Genomic DNA, 22,427 nt, shown 5'->3' on the forward strand with positions numbered 1-22,427 from the left:
CCTGTTTTAAATGAAAGAGGAAACAGTGGTTGGAGTAATTCTCAATCCAGAGATGGCCTGCATAGAAACCCTAAACTTGAAGAGAAGTGTAGTTGATGCTTATCTTTTATTATTGGTAACGCATACCAAAAGTGCCAGAAGCTGGAAGTGGGAAAGTGTAGATTATGTGCATACAGGTTCTGGAACAGGATGGGATGCCCACGTGATTACCTCCTCGCTCTCACAGTTTGAAGCTTTCCTGCAAGGCTGTGTGTGTCAGCTGCTCTGCAGCACTAACAGAAGGGGACAGAGATGCTACACGCACAAGTGACAAACCTAGCGGGGAGAACAGGCTATGGGGATCTGGAAAAGGCATGAATGCTTGGAGGGACTATTAAGCATAGCCAGCAAACATTTTAAACAAAGCGAGTGTGCCAAATTCCGTGCAACAGGCACCAAGGTACCCCTAACTTTCCCAAAAAATTCAAGGTTTCATTTGATGTTGTGTAGTTCAACAGCAAGGATAAGATTGCTGGAGGTTTAGAGTTTGTGTTGTGTAGCAATCCGGCATTCGACATAATCAATGTTCTGGAATAATTTCTCCATTTCAATTCACAAGTAAATAGTTTGCATACTAAAGGATGTAGAGTACAGGCATTAACCTGGTACTTAATGAACCAAAGGTATGTGTAGAGCCACTTCATTTCTCTAATACAAGTATTCTACCTCTGACCTGTTAACATCAACTAAAATTTTAGAAGGGGGTTTTATTTTATCATGTTTAAAAAGTCAAAGGAGAATGGGGGGGGTCACCTATTTAATGCTTTAGCTATATTATTAACCTGGCAGGAATTTAATGTTTATGGCAAATATTTTGGCCCTATCAATATATATCAAGGTCAGGGAACTTCATAAAGCAACTGCTGAATGGTATGCAAATCAGCTGTTGCCTCAGCCCACAAAATTAATAATTTCGTTGATCACTGCTGCTTGGGGAATACCACAACTGCCTTTGAGATGAAAAGCCAAATACTGCCATTTCCTAAAGGAAGTGAGAACACATTTTTAATGCATGATTAGTTACTTTCATAGAAAATGTGGTGCTATTTTAATAGAAAATTTAAGTTTCTTTCAGTGAACCTTAGTGAATTAGCATCCCACCAATGAACCGCTGGAAAAGGACAATGCACTTGCAACTTCAGCAAAAGTCTGGGTCTGCATTACAAACAGTACAGTTGCAAGTGCAGCAGAAAGTAAGACAAGTTCTACAATGGCTGCTCTTTGCAGAAAACTAGGAACAGGAAAAACCAGGAACAGGCACAATCAACCTGAACAGATTTTTCTTAAAAGGGGTAGGCAAGATCTGTGTTGGCAATTTTTTTTTTTTTTTTAATTGCGCCTCCCAAATTTTACTCATTTAACCTTAGAGGCAACTTTGTCTCTTCTCTCTAATAATCTTGTCTTGTCTGAAGGCAAATGAACATGCAATTTTGCAGAAAGCAAACTGACATGGACAGGGGCTGTCAAAGTGAATGTGCAGAGGGGACATCTAATTTTATCAGTTGCTCTTGCATCTTGCTCCAACACTTTCATTAAGTGAATAACCCTAAAACATACGTATTCAGACACTGAATGCATAGTGAAGAAACTTAACTGTAGTTCTTCCTACTGGATCTCTCAAAGAAATGAAGTTCAGTAAATGAATTTGCACAAGAGAAACCACCGTCTTTAATTGGCGAAGACCAACACAAAAGAAAAGCCAAGCCACACAAACCTTTCTGAACATCACATGAAGAAGCTGCAATACAAGCCTACCCAACATACCGGCTTTCAACAAAATCCTTCTCTGGAATGTAAAAAAACCCCAAAAACCCACAGTTTATCTGTGCTGATAAAATAGTCTTCACTATAAACATTAAGCTTAGTAAGTAAATAGACCTAGACTAGTCGACTATTCAGCTAAATTAACTGGAAAATACTGCTGTTAATATGCTCCTTTCATAACAAGGCAGTATTACTGTTAACTTTTGCCCCGTTTAAAAATTCACCAGGGCACAGATGTAAATACAGGAGTTAGTTCTGACCTGAATATGTTGGAGGCAAGAAATACGCACACAATTCAGATTGGGCCCGTTACCCTCAGCGGATATGAAAAAATTCTTTTTTTAGAACTGCTGGAACTAATTATGTCTTTAAACTTCAGGAGACAGTTGTCACATTAAATGGTACATAGTGCTAGAAGCACAAGATATTTTGACCCATATAAAAAATCCACTCTCTTTCTTTTTTCTGCCACAAATCTGAATTTTTCTCCTCCCAAGGATTCAGAGGGTGTTGGACCCAGTTTATATATACAGGCAACCCCTGCTTAGTGCTCTTAATTGGTTCCCAAAAAACCAGCATTAAGCAGAAATAGCCTTAAATGAAACTGAAAGTTTTTGATGAACCAAGATGGTGACCACAAACGTTATAAAGAAGCTAGCTGAGCGCTAAGTGGAATCAGGTATCAATGTAAAACGAGCGTTATAGCGAAATAGCGCTAAGCAAACCAGCATTAAGCAGGGGTTGCCGGCACGTGTACACACACACCCTCTCTCTCTATATATATCTATATAAATAAAAAAAGAAAAGAAACATGTTCTTTAAGTCTGGAACAACCCATGAAACATCTTCAGGATAATGGCTATGCGACTTCAAGTAAAGAGAGGGAGGTGGTATATTAGCTGATGTATCATCACCTTATATTGGTGAGAAAATCAGAGATCAAATCCCCTTTATTCATGGCCATGATGGTCTTCTCTTGTTACAGAAATATTTGTATGACTGTGAAACCTAGAGGCCCACAAAGATCTTGTTAAATGCTATAACACAACAGAAAAGACCATGCCTCAAAACGGCGCTAAATTCGACACACAAAAACAAAGGGAGGGAGAGTGAAAAAAGGTAAAAATCTGTGAAATGACTCGTGAAAGATGCACAGTAGATGACAAAAGCCAAGAACAAAACCAAGGTCTGCCAACCCTCTGTCCAGTTGCTCTATCCACTAGACCCCATCTCCAGTGAAGATATCCCCCGTGCCTAGGTGTTAGTTCATGCAAACTGCAACATCAAGATAGTGATTCAAATGTAGACCCTGATGTCAGCAGAAGCAGCTCTAATGAAGTTGATGCTTATGCGGTTATTTAAAAATACTTCTACTACTGAAAAAAAAAATAAAAGTACATTAAAGTTTCCTGCTGAAGCACTTGAAGTCAGAAACTAGTGAAGCAAACCTTAATTCTTCCCCAATTTGCATAAACCTAATGATTCAGTTGTTTAAAACTTGAAGCGGTATATGACCATGTAATACGTGATTTGTTGGATTAATGGTCAAATCCACTATAGCAAATCCTCTGTTCTTATATTAAAATCCATTCCCCGGATCTTCGGGACAAGCCAAGTTATTACACAGAACTGCTTAATAAAGCTGTTAACACCAAATGCTAAATCTGGAAACACTGCTTATAATTCAGTGCTCCCTGGAAGATGACAGCAAATTTGTTTTAATTGCTGCGGCAGTAGAAGTCCTCGGAAAGAGGAGACATTTATTGAATAAAGGACTGCCTGCAGTGAAAGCCTTTAGTCAGAATTGAGGGATCAGGTATTGTTATTTCTATTATTTTGGAATAATAGGCACATATTTTTTTCTTATGTATTATATAGGGCCGAAACCCTATCTGGCTTCAAATACGATTCCATTCTGTAGCTGCAAAAACTTTGAAAGGGTTTTTTCTTAGGCTCCCACTGATTGTACTTCACAGATTTCCATATTCATAAATAATTCTCACAGAATGAACAGATAAGTGAGTGGGTATAGCTGTACGGCCTAGCGCATATTAAGCTACTTTGATACAAACACTTGTTTTCCAATCCATACACAAAAAGAGGTGCAACTGTGCACTGTGATGCCTCCGAGAAGAGTATTAAAAAGACACTATGAAGCTTTGCACAATGCATAAAAGCTAACAAGCAGAACACATATTAGCTCTCTTGTGCTATTGTACAATGAAGAAATCCAGAGTCATGAGTATAAGGCAGGCACTGAAATGACTGCCGATGCCTTCCTGCCATCTCCCTTACAAATTACTTAAGGAATCCACGTAGTTTCATAGGTGTTAGGGGCTGTGTGGCAAAGTGGGCCTCCCCAACTAGCCACAGTGCTAGGTTCCCCACTTGCCTTTGGGCATGCCTCCCACCTGACTCGCCTGCCATGCCTTGTTCTTAATTAAGATTTATTTAAGGCAGGAGGGTGCCCATTCTTGCCCCAATGCCAAGGGGCACTACCTGTGGCTCTGTACCTCCCCTACACCACCCCCTTAGAATGAGATCTGGGGGGCTTCACTTGGCTGACTTCTCTGCTGGGCTCTGCCCCAACCTACTGCAGACCCTGCCACATGGCGAGCACCCCAAAGGTGCTCCGCTACAGGCTGGAAGGGACCTTACAACATCAAAGGGTCCAGCCCCCTGCACTTAGGGCAGGAAAGAACAGCTGGGGTCACATGACCCCAGCAAGGAGACACGGTTCAATTTAGGAGGAAAAAAAAAAACATCCCTGAAAGCTAAATATTGGTCCCCTACAAACAATTTGGGGGATGAGGAAGCCCCAAAAATAGAGCCAATTCTGGAACCTTCCCGCTCCCTTTTGCCAAAAAGAGAAAGAGGAGTCAGCTTTCATGGAGGGCAGGTGGCCAAAGTACATCTTTAAAGAGTTAATACTGATAAACCCCCACAAATAAATTTAGATTCATGATCTGCAAGGTTTGATTTTACCATAGATTGTTCAGTCATGCCCTGGAGGTCCCAGAGATAAATTAAGTTTTTAATGTGGACATAGACATAGCTACGCAACAGAGCTCTGCATCCAGGGGTAAGCATTACCAGGTGGTTTTCTCCGTCATGCCCTTTTATTATTATTATTACATTTGTTTGCAAGGACCCAGCATCTGGCATATTATCAGAGGCATGCTCAGAATATCTGGATACTTGGGTAGTTTAGTGAAAGGGAAAAATGTCCCTAGGCGGTTGCACTTTGCAGCTCAGCACGTAGCTTTATCACCTAGCCACTTTACTCCAGGACCTGGAAAAGTCAATGATGTGCATGTTTAACTTTGCAACCTATGACACAAATTAAATCACTGGAAAGAAAACTAATGCAGACTGCATGGGGTGGGACACCGTCTGAAAGTCTTGCAGTTCACTGCACATCCCAGCTCCATAAGGAGCCTAATTTTAGCTTTGGCAGCATCTCTTTATAAAAATAACACATCCCTTTGCTTATAGCTAGGTCAAGTGTCACCCTGACAGCAAGCTAGCTTCATTTCATGCAGCAGGTCTCGTTTTATTCCTCACTCATAATACAGAGATGACTGGACAGGTAATGAATAATGAAACAGTTAAGAATTGTAGAACAGCATAAGGTCAAGCCATTATGCAATGAACCAAAAACCCTAAATGTAAATTAATCTAATAGTACAACAAATAAGTATTTACCGGGACTCTCCAAGGGGAAGCCGTTCTTTTGAGAGTTTCAATCAAAGCATTTCTACACGTATTCAGCAAATAATAAGGAAAGGAAAATTGTCTTGATGTGCTTCACAATATTTAGTGTAGAAATCTGAAGCATGTGCAACCTGCTACACCTATATGGTCACTATTTTAGGCTGAAATAAAGATGATGGGAGAGATTTTCCAGATAAAAACCCATGAAAGTTTGGTTGGAGACACATCTGGAAGGACTTCTTCGAATCCATCCCTGATTAGCATAGTACGCGCTTGCTATTTTAAAAGTTAACAAAACCTCAAAGCAAAGCCAGCTTCCTATCAGCTAAAAACATGCACTAAGATATAAACACAGATGACCCCAGCCAGGTGTCTGTCCAATCTCCACTTCTTAGCTCATGAAGTTAAATGTCATGAAGTCATGCCATGAAATCACAGAATCATAAAAAAAATGAGGGTGAGGAAGGGACCTCAGGAGGTCACATCTAGTCCCCACCCCTGCTCAAAGCAGGACTAGCCCCAACTAGATTGTGCTAGATATTAGGAAATGTATATAAATCGGCTGGATATTAGGAAGTGTATATGATCGGCTATTCACAGGGCTTTAGGGATAAAAATACTTTGATAGTTATGAATTGTAGCCAATCCCTGGGGGGAAAAATATATATATATCTTTTTAGATCTCTCTCTCTCTCTCTCTATTTCTAACTAGATATATGTCTAGATATCGATATAGACATATATTATTTACCCCAACCTCAATTATTTTTAGATAAGTAAACCACATAGCCAAAGGAGCCTGTAGGTGAAAAGTGATCATTTAAAGACAGGGTTTGGTTACCAGATGAATGTAATTTTCTTTTTAACATGAACTCAGTGCTTAATGTAAAAATCTGCATAAATAAAGAGAAGTGGTCTTTGGGTGGAAAGTATTGCCATGGAAGGTTGAAGCCCTTGATAGTCCTGCAAAACTATTTCTTTTCATCAGGTTTGCAGCAATCTTGAAAACCTATATCTTCAGTCTGAAGGCCTGTGTGTACTGCAGAGACTCTGCCCCCCAGAAGGATGCTAGCAGCAGAACCCCTTAATGGAGACAGTGGATGTCAGCAGAAAGGAGTTTTTTCTGCCAGCACAGCTACACCACAGCACTGAATACTAGCTAAGCTGATAAAAGCAGCACAGTCTCACTTACATGAGAGGTTACTGGTGGAAACACAGCTGTTCTTGTGAAACATCGTAAGCTAAACCAACCCACAGCTTCCTAAACGTGTTGTTTTAAACTGGTTAAAAGCAGACAGGGGATCCCAAAGTCTAGCCTTCAAAACTCTTATGGCACTAGAAAAATACCTATACACTCCCTAGTGATGCGAAAGACTTCCCTGGCAAGGTGCCGGGGGTACAAAGGAAGGGGAGGGCACTAACCTATCATTTTCTATAGAGAATTCCTTCAAACGTTATTGCTCTAGCCCTTACAGCTGTTGAGAAAGACTTGACTATGAATGGCATTTCACATCGTGCCCCCAAGCATGCAGAGACTTCTAGTGGCTGTGCTGCTCCATTTGGTCCGGACGCTGCAGAGCGAAAACGTCCTCTCCTCTTCTGAGAAGGGAAAGCACCAATACCGGTCAGCATCCAAATGAATATTCAGGAGTTTGTTGGCACAATGTCAACCGCAGCATCAATTTTGTGATACTGCTAGAGAAACCCGGAGTAGCACAGAAGGACACCGCTGTGCTGCTTAAAGATGGGTGGATGGAAAGACTGATCCCAGCCAGCTCAATACTTTGGTATATTAACGCAGCACAAGGAAGCTTACACTGCTATATCCTCATGACCGAGCGGTTTTGAAAATCTGGCAATGTGAGCCAGCCTACAAAGGGCCTGCCATCCAGAGATTAGAGAGCACTGGAAGAAACACCTTTTCCAGTACGCTCTAAAGCACTGAGTTTTTCTTCAAAAGCTTTGGCTTTTGCGTGCAGAAGGAAATGCAGTCCCCTGGTCTGTCGATCTCCCATCCTTCATCTGGACAACGTTCAATTAGGAGTCCAGCAGACATTGATTCACCCCATGTGAAGTATTCACTCTGAGCGGCAGATAGCCTGAACACCATTCAACTGTTCCACAGTATAAACGGAAGGAGGAAAGCAACCTTTGTTCTACACGGAAGAGTAAAAGCCACCTGCTGACCTGGTCTATCCTGAAATGAAGATATCTGCAACCATTTCTTCTAGGAACTGCCTGCTTTTCAAGCTGGACCAGTTGTTCTTATCAGAAAAAAAATACGGTGGATTATCATTCCTTTTAGAATTGCTCTTATTGGAAAAACAAATAGTTTAGCAGGTTGTTGGTTGTAGCCGGGTTGGTCTAAGGACATAGGCAGGCAAGGCTCTTTGCGTAGATGTGATGTCTTTTATTAGATCAACTAAATAGTTGGAAAAAAGTTCTTTGCAAGCTTTCAGGCCCAAACACCCTTCTTTGGGCAATGGGAGAGTCTCAGGCAATGAGCCTTTGTAGGACTCAATCTAATACTTTTTTCCACTGGTCATCTCTAGATGTGACTCAATGGGAGTCTCTCCCATTGCCTGAAGAAGGATGTTTGTAGCCAAAAGCTTGCAAAGAACCCTTTTTTCCAGCTATTTAATTGGTCTAATAAAAGATATCACATCTACCCAAAGAACCTGACCTGCCAAACAGTTTAGCACAAATAACTCCAAAGCAAGATATCCCAAATTCAAGTCTCTCTGCTCCACATCACCTTGCTTTCCCATAGATTTGTATCTAGAGATGACCAGTGGAAAAAGTATTAGGTCGAATCCTGCAAAGGCATTCAGGCACAAATAAACACAGCTGGGGAAAATGTGACATATCAGCTTTGATCAATGCAAAGAATCCTGTTGTGTTGATTATAGAATAGATACTTCAAGTTTCAGGTCTCACTTTATCACTCTGACGCAGTCTGCTTGGCTCTGAGCAGTATTCTCCCCGACACCCACCCACAAATCACCACAGGAACACACTAACAAATTCAGAAACTCATCAAGCTACAAACACTCACGCACACCAGTGATTAGAGGGAAAAAAAAAATCAATCTGTATCCATGTTACTGAGTTAGAATGGAAAGGCTTCAATTAATGAGTGCTTTTAGCACGACATGAATTTCAAATGAGAAAGTCTCATTCAAATGGCATGGAAGTTCTGCAAAGCTCAGTCTATTCCTACGTGGAAAACCTCCATCAAATTTGGAGTTAAAATTGTCGGACAAACACATACCACTCACACAAACCAAAAATAGCAAGGAAATTACTCAAGTGCCCTGTTGACACCTCCCACTATAAAACTATCTCCATTCCACCATGCCCAGTCCATACACCTCCACTCTCACCCTGAAAAGTGAACGTGCAGCCTTAATTCATAATGTACATGGCTGCAAAGAATCAGATTTGATGATTACCATGGGGTCGTTGTGACTTGCGCCAATTTTTTATATATATTAAATTGGTGAAAGTCACATATATATTAATATATAGAATTGCACCAATTATATGACATGGAGCTCTCACTAAGTGGTTCTGCTATGCCAGGGTGGGCAAAATGTGGCCTGGGGGCTGGACGCGGCCCGCCAGGCCATTCTATCCGGCCTGCGGGGCCCCTAAAACGTTTAGAAAATTAATATTTATTTGCCCTGGGCTGCCTGTCATGTAGCCCTCGATGGCTTGCCAAAACTGCCCTCTGTCCAAAATAATTGCCCGCCCCTGTGCTATGTGGTACATATAGCACGGTGACAGGTTACAATTTTTTTCCTGTAATGTTAGGAAAAGTTAAGTGACTGAGGGTCCCATGCTAGCAACCACTCCAAATTTAGTAATAATTTTAGAGCAGGAGTTGGAAAATAAAAGCTGTGCGTGCGCATGCTTTGCTGTAGGCGGTTTATGGTTGAATTCAAGGTTATGTATTGGTTGGCTAGGACGGTGGGAGGAGACATATGGGGTGTGGGTGGTGGACGGGACGAGAGGTTCAGAAGGGGGAGATGTGGAGAGTAGATGGGCTATGAGCTGATATACCTCCTTTTTTTTCCCCTCACTTTTGTGGACTGTCTTGGTGGACTAGGCAGCTTAGCCGTAATTCAAAGTCAACTAGTGTGAGAAATCCCCAGGTTTTTTTATAGCTATATTCTTACGTATATCTTTGATGGGAATGAATTACCAAACTACAACAAAGCAGACGTTTGGATATGAGGAGAGCTCATTTAGAAGGAAAAACCTTTCAGTATTAGGCTACCCACAAAGGAAGGTGAAAGCGTTAATAAATCCTCCACACTGCTGGGATAACCACTCTTTTTTTGGCCACATTAAGTGTGATTGTATGGGTTATTTTATTTTTTCTCATGCAAATGTAGCTCTGAAAATTCCTGATATATACTGATCTGCCACCAGCTTCCTAAGGTTTTCTGAATCTATCCTTCCGCAATACTTCTACCTACTCTCCTATCTATTTCAAGTTCGTAGATGGTATATGCTGTGAGTAGGTGTTAGCTTGCTCTTCTCAAAGAGGATGACAACGGCTTGTTTCTCCAAAGCATCTGCTGCCTGTTCCTTTGCTAAATGTCGCTTTCTTCAAGTTGGCTTCTGTAGGGAACATGTGTTCTCTCTTCTCAGATTTGATCTTTTGTCATCAGCAACTCTGTAAATACCCTCAGTGCTAAAAAACCAAAAAAATCAAATACTGGTATCCTACATTTCTATGCAACATTTCAGCTATCTTCCAAGGAAGTGACTAGATCTAGATAGGGTTTGTAGCCAAAATCTTGAGACAAGAATTGTTATCATTCATGCAAAAACAGATATGTGGTTTCCCCAGCATACAAATTATTCTCTTGATGGTCTTTTAAGGACAAATAATTTCTCCTGACTCTTAGCATCAGAGTCCTCCTTTCTTTCCCTTCTCAGAAGAGGAGGGGACAGTGAAACTCTCTCTTCTACTTGTTATTCTAAGACTTTTTAAGACTCCACCAGACCTATTTTTTCTTGCAAGAGCATCCCAGTCCATCCAGTCACAAGACACAAGAGATTCTAACCTATTAAATGACCATCAACTAGTAGAAGCGATGAATCTGTCAATACCGTCCCTAAATCGATGGGTATAACATTATGCTGAAGAGGTTACTATTTTGAGCTGATGAAATTCAAGCATCTCTGCCTTAAGCTGTCAGCAACCATTTCACTGAAGGTGGGGGAATGGATGTATTAAAATCACCCTCAATTTTGTTATCCCTCTTGAAATGCTTGGTGCAGCGTCCACTTGCCAGTATTTCCCTGCCAATCAAAGGCTTGTCCCTACAGCTCTTGGGACATCTGCCTCCTTGGCAAGATGAGAAGCACACCTTCCACTGTTCATTCTCCTGTATGGGGTGTGAGGACCCAGTCTTTCCCTTCTTCTTAATATCCAAGTCAGGTACTATTGAATCTTAAATTGTGCTTTTAAGTTTGTGAACACAACTCCATAAAGCCCTCAACACAAGGCTGCTGCAAATGTTCCAGTACCTTGGATTTCCACCTCATCTTCTCAGATGTGGCTGTCTTCTCCATCTTGGGAGAAGAACATCAAGATGCAAAGACATGTCCTTCCTGAATACAACCAGTACCTCTGAGTTTTGAGCTATCCCTAAGAATGACCTGAAAAGGCATTTAACGTAAATGAACTAGGAGTTTTTTATTATGTATTTTCTGAAAGATGCTTGAGGTAGACTTGAATGTTCTTGTAGTAAAAAAGCAGAACAAAGACTATTCTGCCTGTCTTATCTTACCCGGAAACCTCAAGTCTGGTCTTCTGCCGCTTTGATGGAAGACTTTCGGGGGCTGACTTCAAAGCTCAGCATAGTTTCTGAACAGGCAGTCTGCCTAACTTAACCCTATTTACACTTGCAGATAAACTTGTATCAGCATCAAGCCTGCTCCAAAGGAAATTTATCAACATGGCATGTGTATATGCATACTAAGTCAACTTAAAATAAGCCAGCTTAATTAAGCTGCCTTATCTAAGCTACCCTAGCTGAGTCAACTTAGCTACACATGCTTAACTAAGCCTATTTATCTAAGCTGCCTTAACTGAGCCACCTTAACTACAACAACTTAAATTAAACCACATTGGAACATACACACATACAGCTCCATGACATGCTGGAAACCATCTTGTGAACTAAGTTGACTCAAGTAATATGGCTCAAGATAATCCACCTTGGAGGTATATTATCTTGTGCTGCATTTAAGCTGACTTTGCTCCACATACGTGTGTACGCTTTGATAGTTAAGGGGGGTTTAAAAAATTTAGCTGGCTTAACTGTCAGAAAGTTAGTATGTGTGTACACACTCATGGTACTGAAAGCAGTGATAGCTGCCACATTACCCAAGCTACAACACCGGAAATGCTACAGCTAAACCAAAGCTGGTAACTACAGTGAGATTCAGGTGCACCGAAGACCGTGCTGCTCACACCCTAAACTTCCACCCAGTAAATCAATTAACAGGCTTGAATCTCTGGATGCCACCAACAATTCTTTCTTTTTTTTTTATTTCTTTTTTATTGCTAGCAGGTCCTTCAAATATTGAGGTCCATATTGAGTCCTTCAAATTAATTTTAAGTTAACTTTTCTTCCTACATTCCTTCTCATTGTCTTTTTTTCCAGCACAACCCTATGACTGGGGCAGCTCCTGAATTTTTTTTCTGTGAGACATCACCACAAATATCGTAGATATGCTAATCACTTGGTTGTAAACAGTTTTTTTCCCTCTGCCCTGCCCCAGAGGCTGGGAGTTGGCTAAAATAACAGCTTTAATCAAAACAGTGTAGCAACCTGTAAATAAAAAGGAGGCAATAGAGAGAGACTTGAATGCAGTCAGCATCTGTTTAGAACACAGTCGTGTAAGCAGAAGGCAGTGCTTAAATCCCTCTTGCTAGGGGAACAGATGCAAGAGGCACTATTTTATTAAGAAGCATTAAAACAAGGGTTTGGGCAAAGATGAGGCAGAGATTGATCTTCAGAGATCACCAGCCTCATAGTGACTTTTAACAAACACAGCCCCTCTCTTATGCTCATTAGGCACTAAAGTTAAACAGGTATTAACAAAAGATTTTGTGAAGCATCTAAGGTGGGGATCTCAGCCACATGTGCCCATGAAGCAACATATGGCGGTTCTGGCCTGCAGAGCTGGAGGGCTTTGCCCGTGCCAGCACCCCTGCCCACTCCAGAGCCGGAGCTGGGCAGTGAGAAGCTGTGCCAGTGCCAGGCAGCACCCAATTGCCCCCACACAGCTGCTACTTCTCCCCGCTTCCCCAGCTCCTGTCTGACATAGATCAGATGGTTTCAGAGATGCATCAGCAGCATGGGACTTTGCTGGAGCCAAGCAGCTGAAAGCTGTGCCCACACCACCACTGCTTCTAAGGGTGCATCAATAAAAGATTTTGGGGGCCAGTAATGATGACCAAGTATTGACCAGCCATATTGGCTGATATGCAGCCCAGCAGCTTGACAAGCAGCACCTGGCTGATAAGTCTGTTGGAGGGAAGGGGCAGATCAAGCCCCCATAGTGAGGGGGCGAAGCTGGGGCAGGGGCAGGTGCTGCACAGCCGGGGACAGAGCTGCAGGCAGTTCATCTCGGCGGGGGGGAGCAGCGCCCACTGCAATGCATACCCCGGGGGAGGTATGGGAGCTGGACATGTGCAGCCTGAATCCACACTACCACCTCTTCTCCCTGCTCCTTCCTGGCAGCTGCAACGTGGGCACAGCTTCAAGCCAGTGAGGGCTACGCTGGAGCTGGGCAGCTTCCAGCTATGTCCAGACTGCAGTCTGGGGGGGAAAGAGTATGCAGATACCTGGTTCTGGTGCAGCTTCCCAACAGCTGGAAGTGGGGGGTGTGGGAAAAGAGATAACGAGAGCTCCAGCATGGGCACAGGGAAAGCTCCTACTGCTGCTTCCTCCTGATGCTCTACAGATTCATGCACAGCTGGGGTGTTTCAGCCCATTGTTTATAAAGGTTGCCAGCTCCTGGTCTAAGGTCTGGTCTATACTGGAAAGCTTCATTGCTATAACTGTCACTCAGAAGTGCGTTTTATTTACCTTTTTAACAAGTATAGGTGTATAGGTCAAAGTTCTGGGATGGATTCATTATACGGACATAAAGTACTGATACTCATACTTAATGCTGGCATAGTTATTCCTCTTCCTTTTTGTAACTGTGCTCATGCTGAGGGGCTGTACCACTGTACTATGTCAGTAAAGTCAACACAGCAGGCAGCCAAGTACCCAATGAAAATCCCTTTTGCTCAATGGCTCAACTTTCTTCGTCTTTTTACATCAGAAATGTAATTGTTTTTGACAAGCATCTTCCAGGCTCTTTATAAATCATAAATAGTAGAGAAGGTAGAGATTTCCTTCCCATTTTGCTAATCATTTAACAAAAAAGAGAGGCCTTTCCTGGAAGTGGACATGTTTTCAAAGGACAGAGAAGCTGCACTGACCAAACTGACCCAAAAGGTGAAAAGACTGGTCCTACCATACAGCATTCAGCCTATTTCAAATGTCTGCACGTGAAACACAACCCACTGTTGAACACAAGGTCTTCAAGTATGCATTATTTTATTTTACCTAATATTAGCTATCCAAGATGAAAATGACATAAGCCCCAACCCAGCAAAAACTTTCTGCATGTAATGCTCTCACACCAACAGACTACTTGCATGTTTAGAGTCAAGTGTCCACAGGCTCTTCTGGATCCGGACTGAAGATCCAGAAATGTATATCTGAAAAATGTGCAATACAGGCAGCCTACAATATCTTGCTCCTTTTAATCCTCTTCAGAAATTCAACAGCTTGCAAGTTAAAGATAGAATTACCACCATCCATATTACTTAGTACAATGCATGCCAAATTATATGACGTTCCGACTTTTGAAAACATATGTAAATGCTTTCTTGAAGGCATAATAAATTTGTATCTTTATAAAATTAAAACTATTTCAACTATAACTACTGTTAATTGGAAGATGACAGAAGATGCAAGCTACCAATTATACTATTTTCTGCTTCACAAACTTGTTAAACCAAAATGATCCCTTAACTTATCACACGTCCCCAATATTTCTCAAATGGGTGCATTTTAAAACAAAATACCCAAAACATTCATAGACCGTCCAAATCATCTACACTTTCATGATACTTGTACACCTCTCTGTTGTACAACAGCTTTGAATTTTAAGCATTTAAAGCCCTCAATCTGGTGTTTCAAACTTTTAAACAATCACAAAGAAAAGTTTAACTTTGAAATCCCTCTACAATCATCCTGAAAATAAAAGTAAAAAATCAATTTCAAAGAACTTGCTATTTCATACTCATACTAAATCTATGTAAGATCTTCAGCTCCTAAAAGCTTAAATGCTGTTGAAACTTGGGTAGAATCCATCTATGATAATGGTTGATCGATAAAACTGCTCCTGGCTTTGAAGTGGATTTCACAATGACAAAGTCTACTAAAGTAACAATATTCTGATCTCAAGCTGCAGGTAGCCACCATACGCATTAAAAAATAGCTGGAAGTGTACTATAAAAATTTGTAGAAGTTATTATTTAACAATTTAATGTGTTGGTTTTTTAATCTATTATTTACAGTTCTCACAAAGAAGTCCTTGGCACCTATTTCATTGCCAGTCTCTAACTATACCAACCAAAGCAGCATCTTTACTTTCTGAGACATGCACCAGGAGTTGGTAAACTGGAAGCTGAACTTACGTGAACTTGGCACAATTAAAAATTAGCCATTTTCCACCCCCATAACAAACGCTTGAAGCTTTTCAAAAAGTCAGTGCAGGGAGCACAATGCTAGCCTGCAATCATAACATCATGTAAGGCAATTTGGGCTCCACAAAGGATAATATTTCAGTAAGTAATACAACAGATGTTAGTGTCATACTTCCAAATGGTTTTTACACAGGGAGCTTTTTTTTTTTTTAAATGATAAAATATGTGAACACTAGTCCCTTAAAGACTCTCAAAAATGTTCATAACCTGATTTGCCAGGGACATGAAAAAAACCATTATCTCCCCACCTCCCAAAAGAGTCATTCCCATGCACACTCCAGCCATACCACAAGCTGGTAGAGTGCTTCACTGATTAACTGGCTGCACAAACCAATAAAAATACTGAAATTGTGCTTTTCGAGTATTAAACTTCTTTTCTTTACATATATTCACACAACACAGCACGTTCTAGATACAAAGTCTTAGTAAAATGTCTCCTAGATTTGCATTTAGAAGTGAGGGACCAGGATTAATGAAATGGCCAATCCTGGTCTTCAAATTACTTTTCAGATCATATTGCATGGTTGGAAGCAGCCCATCCACCCCTTCCCATTTCTTGCCTCTTGTTGGAACAAGCCTTGTCCGTACCCAGGCTGTGTTGAACATAAGCTGCGGTACTAATTGGGCAACAGAAGCTGACTGAAGAAATCATTGCTTCTTCCATAATGATAATCCTAAAAAAAATTAGGAGGAAGGTGAAGCTTCTGCTCATCCAAAATTAGGAGAAAGGTGAAGCTTCTGCTCACCCAACTAAATGAATGGGTGCAGGCTTTCTAGCTGGAAAAAGGAAAAAATTAAGCGTGAAGTCAGCCTATGTGCATCCAGGAGGACAAGACTATATAAAGTCATAACATTAGGATTAAAAATAAGCACCAAGTGACTGTGAAAGGTGCAACCCCCAAAAAAGCAAAAGGGGAGCTGCACCTGTGAGTCCATTTTCCTACAAGTGAGCTTTGAGACATTTCTTAAACACACATAGGCTATGGAAGACCAAACCAGCATGCTCTCAAAATCTGATTCAAGAAGAAACTCTCCTCAAATACAACGCTCTCTTTTAACTCAGGAGATAAAAATCTGAATCTTTGGTTTGCTCTTCCCTCCAGGTACATCGTTACCTGCACGGTTTGGTAGTGCAACCTTTGTGATCCAAAAATTCTCATCTGTGAACGGTGCAACGTGATTCATGCAAGTAAGCAATTGCCATTAAGAGTAAAGTCGCCAGAACTTTATGAGAGAGTAATTGCACACCAACAGAAGAAATGCACAATCAGGGAAAAGACTATAAAATTACACAAACACAGAGGGGGATAAATTGCAAGTGACAAAAATACAGTCAAGAAAGAGCTGATGACAGATTTTCATTTAAGTGCGAGGAAGTAATTTAAACTGTCAGGAGTTGTTGTAATAAGATGATCATTCTCTGTAAAGATTCTTAAAGTGTCTTTGTTGGAATAAACCAATGGAAAAAAAAAAAAAAAAAACTGATGAAAGCACTTGTAAAGGTTAAAAAAAAAAAATGATTCCAAGACTAGAAATTAATAAGGTTTCTTACCTAGTGAAGATGGGTCTCAAAGCACATTGGTAATATCAGAAGCAGCTCTGTCACCCATTGATGCTATTTTAGGCCAACGCTGATACAACAAATGTAAAAGTCTTTTTATAGGGAAAATAGCCCAACAAAACAGACCTGAGGGAGATAAGCCTTTTGCCTCTGCTTGCTGTGTTTTACATAAGACTGATAAATTGGTTTAACAAGATACTCCATTATATAAGTGAACATCTGGAACACTGTGAGGAAAGCTGTTAGGTCAAAAAGAGGTTAGGGGGATGTGGAAGAGTAAGATGAATGAAATGCTTGGATTTCTTCAGCCCTGAAGTATGGAGATACCATCTTCTCATAATCCTTAGACCCATTACTGAAATGACTGGTTATTTTGACCACCCCGGGCTAGACAGTGAACAAGGGATCTGACTTACATATTCACTAAACTGAAGGAAGACCAAAGTGATGGAACATTTTAGTGAGGTGCCTGGCACACGCAAGGGATGGAAAATGAACCCCAGAAACAAGCTAGGAAAAAAACAAAATGTTCAATTTGTAGACTGATTTTCAGGCTTGTGGCACAGATGTGATCACTCCCTCCCTCTCCCCAGTGCAGGACTTTAATTTGCAGATGCAAGATTTACTAGCGGAAACTACGAACTAGGATCTTAACCTTTGGTTGAAAAAGTACTTCCATCAAAATGATGGGCCTTAACATTGAGGATGGTGAAATTTAAAGTGGGGGGAAAAGCGTGCTTGATCCCACTTAGCTGTGAAACAGTACGGCAGCCCAAATAAGCACTGAAACTCTTATCCAAAAGTACAGGGAACAAGATAACTGCACAAGCTGATGGAGGTGGAAAGAGAGAAGAAGAACTCTGTACCTATCTGTTTGCCCAAGAGTTGACTCAATTCAAGTGCACAGCTCCCAAAGCTGTATTATTATACTTACTATACCTTGTAATGTTCTGTATTTATTCAAATACACCTACATGTTGCGGGACATAGCTTCATTAATGTTGCCTACAGCTGCCAACTACAAAAGCAGCCTTGGGAGCCCAGAAAGGAGCAGCTGACAACCTGCTGGAAGAATAGTACAGCGTCAGAGAAAGAAGTACCGGAAGTCAGACCACCAGATTAAGAAGCTCAAGAAAAAGAGATGATAGGTTCCTAAGGTAAGGAAACATTTTTTTTTTCCCCCTGAAGTAACATGTTTTCATATCTAGTAAAATCAGATATGCCAAAGATTTTGGACCCTTCAAAATCTCCATGCTCAGTTGGGATGTCATTCTCCGTTAACAAGAAAGGGGATTCTGAAAGTACTGTTTTTTGAGACTAAACTGTACCATGGTTTTACGCTTTTAGCACGTAAGAGATAAAACCTGCTCACATTTTGGGACACGCACCACGGATGTATAGCTGAGGAAAGACATGCATTTACAAAATTATCCCCCTATAAAACTATGGAGATTGACTACGAATCCAAATTTGCTAAATATTACCTCATTCCCATACATCACAAGTTGGAAACCTGCTAGTAGCTAACAAATTAAATAGTTTATTTATTAAAGAACCCCCAATATAACAAATATTTCCCCGGGTTTAACTTTACATCCAAGTAACTGTGAGCATGTGCAATGTAAATCCCATCTCACCACCTGCCATTTACTCCAGTTAAAACTGGGGAGCTAAAAGTGGTTACAGGTCTTATACTTGCTTAACTACTGCCAGCGATTGGTAGGACAAGCACATTTTACAAACGCGTGTTTAATGTTCTTCTGTCCTGGGTTGATACAACAAAGCCCTGCACAAACAAGAGGGAAATAACACATGGTATTAGGTAAGAACGGCTTCCACCGTGCTGCCAACTGCACAAAGTAAACAGTATTTCTTTTTCCGTTAATATTTCAATTATGCTTTAAAAGGTACTTGTAATACTCGCTGTCAACACTATTTTTAAAAAACGTAGCATATTTATCAATTGATGTTTAGTGCAAAGCAAAACTGAAGAGCTAAGACATCTAGGTAGCATTTGCTTCAGGAGCTGGACAAAATAGCAGCATGTACAAATTGTACTAGCTTGCGATTTCAAGAAGCTGCAAAAAACTTGCTTTAAAGGGGACCGAAGTCATTCTTGTTGAGGGGGATGGATGAACGAATTGGTTGTAAAAGTTGCCTTTCAGATCGACCTTGTACTTGTTGGAGTAGCTAGGACTCTTGCATTAATTTTACCATGTATCAATAGTTTCAGAACAGGCTATGATAAAAACAACCAAAGCCCAGATTGCTAAAACCACAACTGTAAGCACAGAACAGCAAAACCGAACATTCAGCACTGCTCTTTTAGATTTCAACCACAAAAAGGGACAATTTTTAACTGTCCCTTGCTGTGACGCTGAACTCGTACAAACTCCGATTTCAAGACAAGATCTAGACACCTGTGGCCTTTGAATTCATGTCCTGCTGCCTAACTTTGTCTGAGCTGAGCCCATTCTTTTCCCTCCGACAGAAAAAGAAAAGCTATTTTACCTCGGCAGTCGAAAACCATGAATTTTAGGAGCTTTAGGAGTAGGCAACGTAGCACCTTGGCGAAACTATAACCCGCTGAAAGCACATTATTGAGGTTGGGAGGCCTAAAATTAGACTTACCAGTTTTGTTCTCCAAGAGCATGCATATTGTTCCTCTCCGCTGGGCCTGCTGCATTCTTATGAGCAAGCCCTGTACTGAGATACACAACAATCCTGCTCTTTGAAGCACTTAAGACAGCAGGACGCTGGCACATTTCAATACCTTGCCTGTTCGTAACAGAACAACAACCAAAAAAAATAGAAAGAGAACGTAATATGCATTCAGACAAGCCAGACACCCTGGCATTTCTGTGAGCGGGACCCCAAGGGAAAACACTGCACTCTGCAACCACAGCATCTGGCAAGCTGAAAAGCATTTTTTTCCCCGCCTGGATACATATATATTGGGATAAATGATATCTTAAAAAAAAAAAACAAAAAGATTTTAGGATAAATGATATCTTCAAGGAAGCAAGCCTGACAGTGGCCCTTACAAATCTTGACATTCCATCTTCAACATATGCATCCTAAAGCTGTCAGGAAAAACAAGAGGATGACTAACATACCCTTGCTATCAAATCAAGCTCTCGCACAAAAGCAACCGTGATTATTTCCCTTTAAAAGGAGGTCACAAGCGTTTGTAATGAGATGAAGACCTTCAGCATTTTTCTGTCGTAAAATAGTAGACATTTGGCATTTCCCGGCGGTGCTCCAAGATTGGAGGCTTCTTAAAAGCCCAGAGTTTTCAAGTCATCAAATGGCTGATGGGGGAATTAAATTATCATGATTAATCAGTTATGTAAATACTGATCAGGTCATCAGAGGCGGAATTAATTTATACTGATGTCATTGTATAGTTCTGCTCGTGAAAGTCATTAATATGCCAACTGCTTGTTAAAAATGACTGTGCGGCCAATGTGTGTAAAAAACACCAAGAGTAGTAAAAGTCACAAAAAAGCCATGTGAATTGGTTATCAAGTTTCAAGAAGCTACGAGCTTCCTAGGTCAGTCCATATAATAAGACCACCGGTTGACAACTACATGCAGACATCCCTACCATTGATATTATCTTATGCCAAATACTTATGATTTAGGGACCCAGTCACAAAAAAATGTCAGTGAGTGCTAGACTTGTAAGCAGCTTTATGATTTTGTTTTGCATCCCAAAGGCAGGCATTAATTTCCCGATATCTTCAAAGACGCCTTAAAAGAAAATAAAAATCAACCTTATCCTTAGTATGCCGGCATGTAGGACAATATACCCATATCATGCGTGCTTCTATTTCATGACAGCGAACAAGTGGCAGGCAGCAAAAGTAAATCAACTTTCTAACAGGAGAAACTGAACTTTGCTTCAATTGCCACCATCAAATGAAGCAAGTCACAGGACATTTATATCTAGACTTCATTTCCTTGAAGATGTTATTAACATATTAACCTTTGAAAGATTATCCTTGAAAATGTATCAGCCTGGCCTACTATAAACTGAAACTTCTAAGCAGCAACAAATATTTAAGATCAAAAACATGAAACAACATGCGAGGGTTTGCCTGGAAAAAGAAAAAAAAAAGCAAAACGATGCCCTGCTCTGCTATGAAAGGATGCTATGACCAAACGTTTACCAACCTGCATTAAACTAGGGCAGTTCTCGAGGTTTTTTTTTTAAAAAGTAAATTGTAATAAAAACAATCACGTTTTATTAGATCCTATCATCCCGTTTTTCTGAGACCTTGTTCTGCCACATTTTGTGCAATATAAAATTATGCAGGAAAAGCCCCTGCCCCACCCCGTACTGCCATGAAAGAAGTGTTTTAAGGGAGATAACAATCACGTAAAACTAAAGAGATTCAGAACAACGAACAGCCAGAGCTCATACGTCTAATGTACAAAATTCACAATTTCTGTAACACATCTTAAGAGCCAGGGCAAGCAACAATTAAGGAGACTAAAAATTAGTCTTTTGCTACCTGGGCAAGAAGATAAACATTTCCTCGTATCAACTGGACTCATTTCATTGCGACATCACTACCATCTTCAAAACGGGGAGCTTTAAAACAAAAAAAGCGTTCTCGGTGTCACCAGAAATAGGTGATCTGTGATCAAGTGAGGGCAGAGGCCCAGCTCCACCCGTTCAGAGAGAGCAGGAGCTTTCATGAACACACGCTCACTTCCACAAAACCGTGTGTGTGTGTGTGTGTGTGTGTGTGTGTGTGTGTGTGTGTACGTACATATGTATATGAATATAGCATATGTACACACACAACACATTTGTATACACGTGCGCACGTACTACACACACGTGGACAGACACATCTACATCCATGCACACATACTACACACAGACACACACCTATTTCTATGCACACACACGTTACACACGTGCACACATATAGTACACGTGCACACATATACATACATGTAAATACATGCACACACACATACAAAGCTACATCTATATTCATGCACACATATACACACCTGTGTTTGTGTATGGGTGTATATATAGACATACACGTACACACACTTGGATGTGTATGTTTCATCTATATAGAGAGGCACATATATACACACCTGTGTACATATCTGTGTGTGTCTATATACACACATTACACACACTACACATGCACAGAGACATACAGACACGTGTATATACACACCTGCGAGCATCTATATAGACACACACATCTATAATACACGCACACCTGTGTGCATGTCTGCACACCACCCCCGTGCACGTACACACGCAGACCTGTGTGTGCAGACACCCCCGCCCCACACACACGTGTGCCCGCGCCGGACCGCCACGACCCCGCGGGCGGGTGAACAACAAAGGCTGCGGGGGGACGGGGACCAGGGCGAGGAGGAGGAGGAGGGACGGAGGAAGCGGGGGGAGAAAGGCGCAGGCCTCGCACCTCGCGGGCGGCCCAGGCCGGGGAGCGCGGATGCGGC

The 22,427-nt window shown here is 41.1% G+C and overlaps 1 protein-coding gene across 4 annotated transcripts in view; it reads right to left on the reverse strand.

Moving 5' to 3' along the window:
* The window catches only part of EPN2 (epsin 2), a 57,773-nt gene that overhangs the window by 32,981 nt on the left and 2,365 nt on the right, over positions 1–22,427 (reverse strand). Inside the window, exon 1 of one of the 4 annotated variants that reach the window (XM_019541908.1) lies at positions 21,446–21,465. The exons of 2 other annotated variants lie outside the window; for them this stretch is intronic. The gene's annotated coding sequence lies outside the window, so the exon portion shown is untranslated. Of the gene's footprint in view, positions 1–9,998; positions 10,022–21,445; positions 21,466–22,427 lie in introns of those variants that run through there. One more of the 4 variants, XM_019541907.1, reaches the window with a different exon arrangement.

This window comes from Crocodylus porosus, unplaced genomic scaffold (genome assembly GCF_001723895.1).
Source record: "Crocodylus porosus isolate Cpor-Errol unplaced genomic scaffold, CroPor_comp1, whole genome shotgun sequence".
NCBI lineage: Eukaryota > Metazoa > Chordata > Crocodylia > Crocodylidae > Crocodylus > Crocodylus porosus.